The 14,069-nt window shown below is 38.3% G+C and overlaps 1 pseudogene; it reads right to left on the bottom strand.

Moving 5' to 3' along the window:
- Positions 1 to 215: 215 nt before the first annotated feature.
- On the bottom strand, positions 216 to 10,882 carry LOC132499876 (coiled-coil domain-containing protein 112-like; annotated as a pseudogene).
- Positions 10,883 to 14,069: the final 3,187 nt, after the last annotated feature.

Genomic DNA, 14,069 nt, shown 5'->3' with positions numbered 1-14,069 from the left:
CTGTAAACTAACTGCCCTCTTAGTATAAACAGGAAATAATAACAGCAATGTCAGTGTGGAATGTAATATCTCCCAATTCACATGCAATGTAATGAATAATCAATTGATTAGGCTAGTGATATTTAAAGAACATAGTTGTCACTGTGTTTCCCAGAATAACTGAATATTAACATTCTCATCAACTGTATGCCAAGTTCATTATCTCATATTCTTCTCTAGTCTCTTTGTCTACAGATTGGAATAGCCCCATGTGAAATATGAAGCAGTGGCCCAGAACTTGATGATCCTACATCTTTGGGCCATTCTTTCCAACCTTTGGTAAGTTTTGTAAAGCCTAGAGGGATCTACTAACATTTTTTCACTCTTTTCTTGCTTTTCTTATAATTTTTCCAGTCTTTTTTGTTCTACTTTTACATTTTCCTTTGCCTGTCTATCTAGAATTTTCAGTTCAAGTTTATGTAAATCTCTTTCTTGAAACCTGAAAATTTCATCGGCAACAGTTTTCCTTTTTCTGCCTTGTATGACTTTTCACTTATTTCTTTTTCAAGCCTCACAAGTTCTTCCTCTTTTTAATTCTTCTTCTCAATGTAACGTAATAATAGTAATCTTAGTCTAAACTGGCATTGGTGCTCTTCTGCTACTTTTGCTCTTCCTTTTCTTCTTCTTTTAACTTCTTTTAAATATGAGAAACATATCTCATTGACATTTAGATACTTTTCTCTTCTTCCCAAGCTTCAACTGACAATGTATGATTCTTCTTTGTTCCTGTTTTTCCTTTCATCATTTTATTGTTTATTGTGGAAAAGCATAGTTATATTCTCTATCTTTAACTTGACCATTTCCTCTTTTTTTTTTTTTACTGCTTTTAGCATTCCAATTCTGAATAGATTTTTTCTTTTTTTCTACAGTCAGAAATTTTTGTATAATTTCTCATGTTGCTGCACTTAATCCTGTGTTCTTTCAGGATAAGTTTCTAGAATTTCTCCCATAAATATTGTCTTCTCTTTATGTTTGTTTCTCACTTTTACAAAGGTCTGATGATCAAAGTCATCCAGTGCCCTTGTTGCCCTCCTGTTTGCTGAAAGAATTTTTCAGTATCTACCATTTCTGCTAGAAGAGTTTGTGATGGTACTTTTACATGAACCTTACTTGACATTGTTCTGAAAGCTCTCTGCATTTCTGAGTGACCCAAAGTCCACATGTCAATTTTTCTGGATATGGCAGTCAACTCAGTTTTAGTTGTTTTCTTTAATAAGCTCTTCATATATCAGTCTCTGCTCTTATCTAAAAGTGCTTATTGCATTTTCCATTTATTCTATTATTTCTCTGAGCTTTCAGCAAAATCAGGTCTAAGTATCACTTGTTTTAACTGATGCTGAAGTCTCTTTACATCATTATGTATTTTGGCCAATTGTTGCTGGATTCTTCCTTTTTCAATTTTTCCTGCTGATAATTTATTTATAATTCTTCCACCACACTATGCCCAATAATGAAGTCTTTTTTTTTTTTTTTTGGTGGTAGAAAGAACCGTTTACCTTTTTCTATTAATAACTTGATTTTTAAAATTTTCTGCTGCACGTATGGTTTTTGTTTTGTTTTTTTCTTTGCGGTATGTGGGCCTCTTACTGTTGTGGCCTCTCCCATTGTTGAGCACAGGCTCCGGACGCGCAGGCTCAGCGGCCATGGCTCACGGGCCTAGCCGCTCCGCGGCATGTGGGATCTTCCGGGACCGGGACACGAACCCATGTCCCCTGCATCAGCAGGCGGACTCTCAACCACTGTGCCACCAGGGAAGCCCTGCATGTATGGTTTTTGCTTTTTAGTCCAACTAGATTTCTGATTTTAGATTTGAAGCTGTAAAGGTTGAATTCCATCCGAAGTACTAAAACATCCACCATTCTGTGTCATGACTACCGTGAGTATGGCCATCTTTCTGGTAGAGTAACTGGGGCCACAGAGGGCCCACAGCCTAGGGTATCATACAGGGAGCAGTACAGAGCCAGCAGATAGTTCCCTGCATGCAGACATGGGACTGTGGATGTGCCAGAGGGAGAGGGAGAGCTGTGCCTTAGTTTCTTCATTCATAAAGAGGAGCAGGAAGACACTGAGCCCACCTCCTCCCACAGGCACAGAAAAACTGCAATGACATACAGAGCAACTGTTGATGAGAATGACCTGAAGACTTTCCATGACTAAAGGTTTAAAGAAGGCACCACAGCGAGATGGCTAAGAGAGGAGGAGACACTATATATGGTCAAGACCCACACTCCCAGGTAGGTGATTCACAAATGAGGGGATAACCACAATTTCAGAGGTTCTCCCCAAGGAGCAAGGGGTACAAACCCCACCACAGGCTCCCCAGAACATCTGGCTTTGAAGACCAGAAGGACTTGTATATGGCAGAGCCAGAGGGCTGTGCGAAACAGACTCCTCTCTTAAAGGGCGCACTCAAAATCTCACATGCTTTCAGGGAAGAAGCAGTAATTTTAAAGTAAGTGGCCTGGGTCAGACCCACTTGCTGTTTTTGGAAAGCGTCACAGAGAGGCAGGAGACAGCTGTGACCCCCCTGGGGATATAGACATGGCTGCATCTGTATTTGGGAGCTTGTTCTACCATGAGGAAGCTGGTACTGCCAAGTAACATTTGGAGTCATCTCTTAGCCTATTAGCACTAGGGACTTGCCCACCCACCAGTAGGTGACAATAGCTCTGGCATGCCCCAGGCCACACAGTCCACTGCACCAGGACCTGGCACCACCAACCAGCAAGCTGGCATCAACCCTGGGGGCAATACACCAGGACCTGGTCATACCTACCAGTGGGCTGTCACCAGCCCTGGGGCCCCCTGAGCCTCGCAGCCAGCTGCTCCAGGACCTGGCCCTACCTATCAGTGGCTTGGAAGCCACTGCACAAGGCAGAACCTGGTAGCAAACTGGGCAAGAGGCCAGCCATGCATTACCAGCACATCCAAAATAGTTGGTTCCACTGCAATTGAAGGGCCCACACAAGGGTACCCTATAGCATATAGCTCTGGTGACCAGAGGGAAGTGTGCTGCCAGGCATCATAAGATGACTCATACCTAAGGACATTTCTCAAGGATTGGAAGCATAACCAATATATGTAATACACAGAAATAAACAGAGAATTAGGCAAAATGACAAGACAAAGGAATATGTTCCAAACAAAGGAACAAGACAGAATCTCAGAAAAAGAACTAAATGAAGCTGAGATAAGCAATCTACCAATAAAGAGTTCAAGGTAAGAATCATAAAGATGCTCAATGAACTTGGGACACAGAAGTTTAACAAAGGGTTGGATACATAAAGAACCAAACAGAGCTGAAGAATATAATAACTGAAATAAAAAATACACTGCAAGGAATCAACAGAAGATTAGATGATACATATTTTTAAGGTGATGAAAGGAAAAAGAATAATAGAACCAAGAATATTCTACCTGGCAAGCTGTTATTCAGATTTGAAGGGACAGATAAAGAGTTCTATAGACAAGGAAAAGCTAAGAATTCAGCACCACTAAACTGACTTTATAAGAAATATTGAAGGGACTTCTCTAAGTGGAAAAGAAAAGACTACAACTAGACATATTAAAATTACAAAAGGAAAATCTCATTGGTAAAGGTAAACATACAGCAAAGGAGTAGTACAACCACTTGTAAAGCTAGTAGGAAGGTTAAAAGACCTTTATAGGTGAAATAGTGAATAGTGAAATGATCTGAATTGGTATCCCAAATAAATAGTTAAGGGATAATACAAAACAAAAAGATATAAAATATGATGTAAAATATATTAAACATGGCTGGAGGGGGCGGGGAGTAAAAGTGCAGGGTTGTTAGAATGTGTTTGAACTTAAGAGCTCATCAATTGGGCCTCCCTGGTGGCGCAAGTGGTTGAGAGTCCGCCTGCCGATGCAGGGGATACGGGTTCGTGCCCCGGTCTGGGAGGATCCCATATGCCGCGGAGCGGCTGGGCCTGTGAGCCATGGCCGCTGAGCCTGCGCGTCCGGAGCCTGCACGTCCGGAGCCTGCGCTCCGCAACGGGGGAGGCCACGGCAGTGAGAGGCCCGCATACCGCAAAAAAAAAAAAAAAAAAACTCATCAATTGAAAATAATCATTCATATTTATACAGTAAGTCCCCTACGTATGAGTTGCAAACTTTCAGAGATGCAAACCTGTGTTCACACGTCCAATCACATAAGCTAGCTGACGTGCCTGGTGTACATTGTCACATGTGTGCATCCTCTACAAGTGGTTGTGCTTTTGTGTACTTTATAGTACTGTACAGAGTACAGTAGTACAGTATCTTTATTTCAAGCCCAGGATGTCTGGAAGCAAGTGTAAAAGCAGCAGTGATATCGCTGGTACCGAACGTCAGTCATGAGTGAAAGTGCAGCTTGCCCTCCATCTCCTGTTGCTGACAATCCTTCAGCTCTACTGTCTCCCACCTCCTCTCCCTCCTCCAGTCAGTAACTCTTCTTGCCTGTTCACTTGATGCCAGCCCCTGTATGCCAGCTGTTGTACTGTACTACTGTAGTTTTCAAGGTACTCTAAAATTAAAAATGTTTTCTTTATTTTTTGTGTTTGTTTTTTACGTATTATTTGTGTGAAAAGTAATATAAACCTATTACAGTACAGTACTACATAGCCGATTGTGTTAGTTGGGTGCCTAGGCTAACCTTCTTGGACTTATGAACAAATTGGACTTACGAATGTGGTCTTAGAGCAGAAATCATTTGTATGTAGGGACCTCATGGTAATCACAAATCAAGAACCTATAATCAATACAAACAAAACAAAGAGAAAGACTCCAAACATAACACTAAAGATACTCATCAAGTCAGGAGGAAAGAGCAAAAGAAGGAACAAAACACTACCAAAACAACCAAAAACAATTAACATTTTGGCAATAAGTACATACCGATCAGTGATTACCTTAAATACAAATGGTCTAAATGCTCTGATCAAAAGACATACAGTGGCTGAATGGATACAAAAACAAGACCCATATATATGCTGCCTATAAGAGACTCACTTTCACATCTAAAGGCATACACAGACTGAAAGTGTAGGGATGGGAAAAGGTATTCCAGGCAAATGGAAATAAGAAGAAAGCTGGAATAGCAACACTTATATTTGATAAGATAAACTTTAAAACAAAGACTCTAATAGACAAATAAGGACATTACATAATGATAAAGGGATCAATCCAACAAAACATAACAATTGTAAATATGTATGCACCCAACATTGGATCACCTAATTGGATCACCTATGTAAATCAAATATTAACAGACGTGAAGGGAGAAATTGACAGTAACAATATTAGGAAGCTTTAACACTCTATTTACATCAATGGACAGATCATCTGGAAAATCAAAAAGGAAACACTGGCCTTAAATGACACATTAGACCACGTTGAATTAATAGATATATATAGAATATTTCACCCCAAAACAGAATAATACATTCTTTTAAAGTGCACATGGAACATTCTCCAAGATAAATCACATGCTAGGCCACAAAACAAGCTTCAGCAAATTTAAGAAAATTGAAATTATATAGACATCTTTTCCAACAACAACTCTAAGAGACTAGAAATCAACTACAAGAAAAAAACTGCAAAGAACACAAACGTGGAGGCTAAACAATATGCTACTAAAATGGATCACTGAGGAAATTTTTAAAAATACCTGGAGACAAATGAAAATGAAAACACAATGATGCAAAATCTGTAAAAGAGTAAAAGCAGTTCTAAGAAGTTTATAGTGATAAAAACCTTCCTCAGGTAACAAGAAAAATCTCAAATAAACAACCTAACCTTACATCTAAAGGAACTAGAAAAATAAAACCCAAAGTTAGTAGAAGGAAAGAAATAATTGAAAGAGACTAAAAAGACAATAGAAAAAAATGAAAGTATGAGCTGGTTCTTTGAAAAGATAAAGTATTGATCATTGATAAAACTTTAGCCAGGTTCATGAAGAAAAGAAATGAGAGGGCTCAAATAAATAAATTCAGAAGTGAAAGAGAAGGCATTAAAGGTGACACCACAGAAATACGAAGGATTATAAGAGATTACCATAAAAAATGGTATACCAGTAAAATGGACACTCTAGAAGAAATGGACAAATTCCTAGAAGTGTACAAACTCCTAAGACTGAATCAGGAACAATTAGAAAATATGAGCAGACTGATTTCTAGTAATGAAATTGAATCAGTAATTTAAAAAAAAAAAAAAAAAAAACTCCCACTCCCAACAAACAAAAGCCCAGGACCAGATAGCTTCACAGGTAAATTCTACCAAACATTTAAAGTATTCCAAAATATTAAAGCAAAAAGAACACTTTCAAACTCATCCTACAAGGCCAGCATTACCCTGGTACCAAAACCAGACAAAGACACCACAAAAAAAAAAGAAAATTATAGGCCAATATCCCTGATGAACATAGATGCAAAAATTCTCAACAAAATATTAGCAAGCTAATTTCAATAATACATTAAAAGGATCATACTCCATGATCAAGTGAAATTTATCTCAGGGATGCAAGGATTTTTCATATCCACAAATCAATCAGTGAGATACACCACATTAACAAATTGAAGAATAAAAATCATATGATCATCTCAATAGATGCAGAAAAAACTTTTCACAAAATTCAACATCCATTTATGTTTAATAACAAACCTACAGCCAACATCATACTCAGTGGTGAAAAGCTGAAAGCATTTCCTCTAAGATCAGGAACAAGACAAAGATGCCTACTTTCACCACTTTTATTCAACACAGTATTGGAAGTCCTAGCCACAGAAATTAGTCAAGAAAAAGAAAAGGAATCCAAATTGGAAAGGAAGAAATAAAACTGTCACTTTTTGCAGAGTGACATGATATTATATCTAGAAAATTCCTAAAATGCCACCAAAAAACTATTAGAACTATTATTAATAAATCAATTCAGTAAAGTTGCTTTATACAAAATTAATATACTTAAATCAGTTGCAATTCTTTTAACAATGAATCAGAAAGAGAAATTTTTTAAATTCCCACTTACAATTGTATCAGAAAGAATAAAATACCTGGGAATATACCTAACCAAGGCAGTAAAAGACTTGTACTTGGAAAACTGTGAGACTGTGATGAAAGAAATTGAAGACAGCACAAATAAATGGAAAGACATACCATGTTCGTGGACTGGGAGAATTAATATTGTTAAAATGACCATACTACCCAAGGCAATCTACATTCAATGCAATCCCTATCAAAGTACCAATGGCATTTTTCATAGAACTAGAACAAATAATTCTAAAATTTGTATAGAAACACAAAAGACTCCAAATAGCTAAAACAATATTAAGAAAGGACAGAGCTGGAGGTATCATATCCCCTAATTTCAGGCTATACTACAAAGCTACAGTAATCAAAACTGAATGGTACTGGCACAAAAACAGACACATAGGTCAATGGAACAGAATAGAGATCCCAGAAATAAACTCATGCTAATATGGGCAATTAATCTCTGATAAAGGAGGCAAGAAGATACAGTGGAGAAAAGACAGTCTCTTCAATAAGTGGTGTTGGGAAAACTGGAGGGCTATATGCAAAAGAATTAAACTACACTACTTTCTCACACCATATACAAATATAAACTCAAAATAGATTAAGGATTTTAAATGTAAGACCTGAAACCATAAAACTCCTAGAAGAAAATATAGGCAGTGCTCTCTTTGACATCGGTCTCAGCAGTATTTTTTTTGGATAGGTCTCTTCAGGCAGGGGAAACAAAAGCAAAAATTAACAGATGGTACTACACTAAATCTAAAAGCTTTTGTACAGCAAAGGAAACTATCAACAAAACAAAAAAGCAGCCTGTGAATGGGAGAAGATATTTGTAAATGATATATCCAGTAAGGGGTTAATATCCAAAATATACAAAGAACTCATACAATTCAACATCAGGAAAAAAAAAAACCCAAACAACCCATCAAGAAAAACAACAACAACAAATTGGGCAGAGGACCTGAATAGACTTCTTTCCAAGGGAGACATATAGATGGCGAACAGACCTATAAATAGATGCTCATCATCACTAATCATTAGTGAAATGCAAATCAAAACCACAATGAGATATCAGCTCACACCTGCCAGAATGGCTATCATCAAAAAGACCACAAATAATAAGCATTGGCAATAATGAAAGAGAACCCTCATGCACTGTTGGGATTGTTAATTGGTGCAGCTGATATGAAAAACAGTATGGAGTCTCCTCTAAATATTAAAAACACAACTGCCATATGATTCAGCAATTTCACTTCTGGATATTTATGGAAAGAAAACAAAACATTAATTTGAAAAGATATATACACTCCAGTATTCATAGCAGCACTGCTTACAGTAGCCAAGATATGGAAGCAACCTAGGTGCTCACTAATAGACAAATGGATAAAGAAGATGTGGTATATATATAGCCAAAAAAAAAAAAAATTCCTGCCATTTGCGACAACATAGAGTCTATTATGCTAAGTGAAATATTTCAAACAGAAAAAGAGAAATACTGTTTTATTTCACTTATATGTGAAACTAAAAACATACTAAAAAACAAAACAAAATGAAAACAATCATAGAGACAGAGAACAAACAGGTGGTTGCCAGAGGGGAGGAACTTGGGGGAGGGAGAAATAGGTGAAGGGGATCAAGAGGTACAAACCTCCAGTTACATGACAAATAAGAGGGGGATGTAATATACAGAATAAGTAATATGGTCAGTAATATTGTAGTAACTTTATATGGGGACAGATGACTGTTAGGCTTATGGTGTTAATTTCATTATGTATGCAAATATCGAATCATTATGTAGTGCACCTGAAACTAACATAATACAGTGCATCAATTACAGCTCGATAAAAATAAAATTTAAAAATAAAATACAACAAACTGGGATAATACAGTGCCTACCTCATAAGCTGTATAATGATTGAACTTATACGTAAACTTAGAATAGTTTATTCCAAGTGTATATTTCTAGTTTTTATTATCTGTAGCTCCTCATGTCAGTTTTTCTGCATATTCGCCTTGCTTATTCTTTTTAATGCCACTGGTATTTCTCACATGCCTCCTCATCCTTGGATGTCTACTCACTAGAGTTTCTTCTGCTCTTGTATGAATGGGATGAGAAGAGTTCTGACCCAGACCTCCATGCACATGAGTGACAGGGCACATCCACTATGAGCCTTCACTTTAGGGGCTGGTGAACAGGAGAGGAATGTCAGGCTGTGGATCCCCAAATACGATTGGCTTTCATACACATCATATCCCTTTCATAGATTTTCAATTAATATGGCATTAAAGGGGCATGATAATAATATGCTAAAGTGGTGGATATTGTGAACAGAAAGTACAAAATACAAATAAAATCTTTACAGAAGTCCTGCACTTAGGTAAAAGAGAAGAATCAATGGCTTAACTACACGTGAAGTGTTTTTTTATCACTTCGAAATAATGTCCTAAGATTTTTGGAAAGTGACTTGCAATTTGACTCTCTAGAGTGCAGGGTAATTATAGAATCACTGTGATTTTTTTCTAGAATTCTAAGATCACTTGTGATTTATTGTAGATCCTGTAATTTTGTTGATTCAAAAACAGGACAATAGCTTTAAAAATTTTTTTCCCTAAGGTAATGGTGTGTCTCTGGGCCACTTGCAAACTGTGGAAGCCAGGAGAGGAGGATGAGGAAAAATAGAGGAAATATTCTTCAGTAAACAAGCCTTTTGACCCAAATGTGGAGTAAGAAGTTTGTGTCGCAGTCTTAGGGTGTGGTCAGTAGCTTTGCATATTTCTGTACTGAGTTAGATTTCACAACTTCCTGGGATGTCATTTGTTTTCTCCCCCCAGCTTGAATTAGGACTTCCCTTCCAGGCTCTGCCAAGCCAGTTTCCTTTAGACCAATTTGTAATCAAGTATTTCTACTAAAGGTTTGTGAAAAGAGCACTGAATTCAAAACCAGGATAGATTTCTAAGTCCAAAACCAGGATAGATTTCTAAGTCCAACTTTCCTTCTTACTGTCTGACCTTAGGGACCAGTGTTCACACCAAGCCCTTATTTCCTGAACAATTCATATTCTTGGAAGAGAGAAAGAGCTTTCTTACAAGTAATGAGGTTCCTATCACTGAAAGTGTCCAGAAGATGCTCGAAAAACCACTCCTTAAACTCTTGTGAATGTTTATGTAATAAGAAGATTGGACTTAATTGTCCTGAAAAATCCTCTGAACCCTTTTGAAACTCAGTGATTTTCTGCTCCAGTTCTAGGAAAAGAAAGGAGGTGGGAGGGAATGAGGAAGGGAAGTAGCGTATTTATCCACATCGCGTGGATGTCAGCCTTGGCGTCTGGAGTCACTCCAGGCTGCCCGTTCTGACTTGGATGCACACTTCCTTGATGTCTGTTCGTTCTCTTCCAGCAAGTCCCTGGAAGAATATGTAATTCAAGGCAGGCCGATGTCTACCATCCGTCAGAGGGGTGGCCACATCAATGCAAACATAAGATTTCTTTGCATTCTTACTCTTCATTTAAAAAAATCTATGGAAATTTAAAACTATATCATATATCTGTTTCTGTTTTAATATAAAATAGTATTTTAAATTATCAATCACTGGGAATGAGGGGGAGGGTAAAGAACTTGACCCTCCATCTAGGAACATATTCCTCAGTTTCTTCGTATACAACTGCACTCCTGGTTAGGAAGTTCGGGTCAACACACTGGACCCGCCGTCTGGATTCAGGTTGTTATCCATGATCTTCTCATAGCCCTGGGAACATACCCCCTCCAACACACCAGGAGAGCCCAACTGTGATTTCAACAGCCCCTCTCGATTCATTCATGCTTCTCTTTTCAATTGACTCTGTTTACAATGACATATTTTAGTAGAATTATTTCAGAACCTGCCTTAACTCAACCTGAATGTGCCTCACTGACTGATAAAACCCTTGCCCCTGAGAAAGGGTATTACATTTTGCTACAATTCATGATACGTCTTTGGAGAAGAATTGTGCATTTTATACAGTTTGTCAAGGACAGTTTCAAAATGTGTAAAATTATCAGTCTCACTGACAGCATCTCTAATGGTTTCACTCTGTAGTCAGAGTTTTGCCAAATGCAAGCCAACATGCAGACCATCACATACCTGCTCCCTACCTATGGTTTCAGATGTGTTCTCGGAAAGACAACCAAGTTTAGGGAACGAATTCATCCTTGAAGTATTTCTTTCCTAATTAATATAACAGATGTTGCTTGAAGTCTCTACCTGGGGAATTGATGACTTTGGTTTTAAAAAGTAAGAGGAATTCACAGATCTGCATTCATAATAATAGTTTTTTTTAATCAATGTAGCCAGCCTGGTGGTGACTTATAATAGTCAAGAATTAGTGATGGCTGTCATTTTCAACAATTTAATGGCATTTTCTAAAAGTGCTTTTACTTGAGTTATTACTTAGACTTCTTTGCTCCCCAGCTGGGTGTCTGATCTCTCTCTTGTGGCAGGAGGCTGGACGGAGCTGGCCTGGCTCAAAGAAGCTCGAGGGACCAGGGCGGCTGGCAGGAGTGGCTCTTATGGCCTCTGTGGTTACATGGAGGCAAAGAGCAAACAGCAGGGTGAAAGGTCACAGTCAGAAATGCACGGCTAAACCAATCGACAAGGCAAGAAGAGCCTGAGGTGGGCAACAGACTCACCTCAGGTGGGTTAACTGGTGCAGCCTGTGGGTCAGAGTCAGTGAAAGTGAGAACCAGCACCCGCCACTAGGAAGAGGTGAGCAAGACCATAACCCTGGCAAACAGCCGAGAGATGAGCTGGTGCCCTCCTGTGAAGTATAAGGCCAGGCCACAGGGCACCCAGGGACCCACTGAGGCTTCAGTTTCTTTACCTGTGTACTACTCTCCCCGTTTATAAGGATGTGGCAAAGATTAGTTCAGTCCTGTATGTGAAGTCTAACTGTCATTATTAGTTGTTAAAATGATATATATGAGATATAATTGAGAAATATATGGACAGATAACCTAAAATACTCAAAAAAAAAAAAAGCTGCATGGTGAGAATATTTTCTTTTTTGTGGCAGAACAAAATAGAACAGAGCACTTTGGGGTGTTATTTTCTTTAAATTTAGTCGCTTTTGTGAGTTTTTAACCAAAGTGTTTAATTAGCATCTGATGGCCAAACATTTGCGATAGCTATAATCTGTGAACAAATTATTGATTCTTACTGTGGCAAGTTTGGGTAAACTCATATCAAAATTTATATACAAGGAAAAATCCCAACATGAAAGAATTAGATTTTTTTAAACACCAGGTCTCAAATTATCCAGCTACTTTGACAGTTTTAGTGCCTTGACTAAATATTTTATGATGATACTACTTTTAAGATAAAACATAAAAGCTAATTTATAGTGATGCCTCTTTATGTAAAAGGTTCCCAAGCTGATTTATTACCAGATTGAAGCACGTCGGTGAATGCAACCGTCCCTTAAAGTAAAGAGACTTCACAATTTTCTTGCACACTCCTAGTCAAACAATTTATATGAAAAACAGGGTCTTTAATTTTACAAGACTCCACTTCATTTTCCTATAATATCTCCTTTAGTTTCATTCTTCAATTCAATTTAGTACCTGCTATGTTCTGTACTAAGTAATAAGTTTGGAACACTGTGCCCAATTATAATTCACTTTAATATATGCACATTTGAGGAAACCTAATGCTGAAGATTCAGACTTGGTTCTTCTCAGACTTGATTATTCACTTATCATTCTCTACTCACCAGAAAAGTAGTTCATCACCTGCCAAATTGACATTATGTTTTTCAGTTTTCTAATTGCCTCTCACCATCCCGGTTTTGTCTTCTTCTAAATTTATTACATTACATCATCCTGAAAGGACTTTGGGGAAAATACACACCTATATAATTACTTAACTATATTTTTGGTCGGGGTGGAGGGGTTTAAGGGACTACTTCTAATGCTTTATTTACAGTTACATACCGCTATTTGCCAATACAATTAATAAAATAAAGCATACAGTGATGATCTATAAATTCAAAACATTTGTGTAGGGATAGATGAGTATTATTCCTGAGGCTTAAGAGGATTTTTATAAGTAAATGGATTTCAAGGATTATTAAAGAGGGGAGGGCTTCCCTGGTGGCGCAGTGGTTGAGAGTCCACCTGCCGACGCAGGGAACACGGGTTTGCGCCCCGGTCCGGGAGGATCCCACATGCCGCGGAGCGGCTGGGCCCGTGAGCCATGGCCGCTGGGCCTGCGCGTCCGGAGCCTGTGCTCCGCAACGGGAGAGGCCACAACAGTGAGAGGCCCGCATACCGCAAAAAATAATAATAATAATAATAATAAAGGGGAAACAAATAACATGAGATTTTATATTGGGAGTAGTGTTTGTTCCAGGAATATTGGAGGTGTTTTAAAATAAAGAAGTTGAAGAGGATGCTATAAACAGGACAAAGAAGAGACAGCAGAGCTGGGCAACGGCTGGAGGAGCCCTTGCTCGTGGCGCATCGCAAGTTCCTGTGGGGCAGCGTGTGATGCAGAAGGCGGCAGCAGCGGCGGTACCACAGGAAAGAAAGACGTCTTTGGTGACAGCGTTTTGGTGGGTGGGAAAATATTTAGGACAGAGAGACCAGATGGTGATAGCATGGGGCCAAAAACCAAAATGTCGTGGACTCAAATCTGAGCTGTAAAGGCCTAGTAGAATGGAAAAATAATAACACAAATAGAAAAAGAAAGGATTTATCTACATCCATTTAATGTACTTACATTTTATTTCATGTAGAAGGTATTTGAGATGAACTATCCAAAAAGAGAAGGAGGAGATGTTTACAATAAGATTCATAAAACAACCAAAAGAGGGAGGGAGAAGCATATGGCAACCATTAGGGTCAACAGAGTGGCCGCGTTTGAGCAGAAAACCTGGAGCTTCCTCCCAGCCATGATGAAGAGGGAGACTGTATACATTACAAAATCTTAATTAACTACTGTCAGCTGAAATAATCGCCTTCAAATATTT

Source organism: Mesoplodon densirostris, chromosome 12 (genome assembly GCF_025265405.1).
Source record: "Mesoplodon densirostris isolate mMesDen1 chromosome 12, mMesDen1 primary haplotype, whole genome shotgun sequence".
NCBI lineage: Eukaryota > Metazoa > Chordata > Mammalia > Artiodactyla > Ziphiidae > Mesoplodon > Mesoplodon densirostris.
Note: the sequence above shows the minus strand (reverse complement) of the source record. Positions and strands in the feature narration are given on the sequence as shown.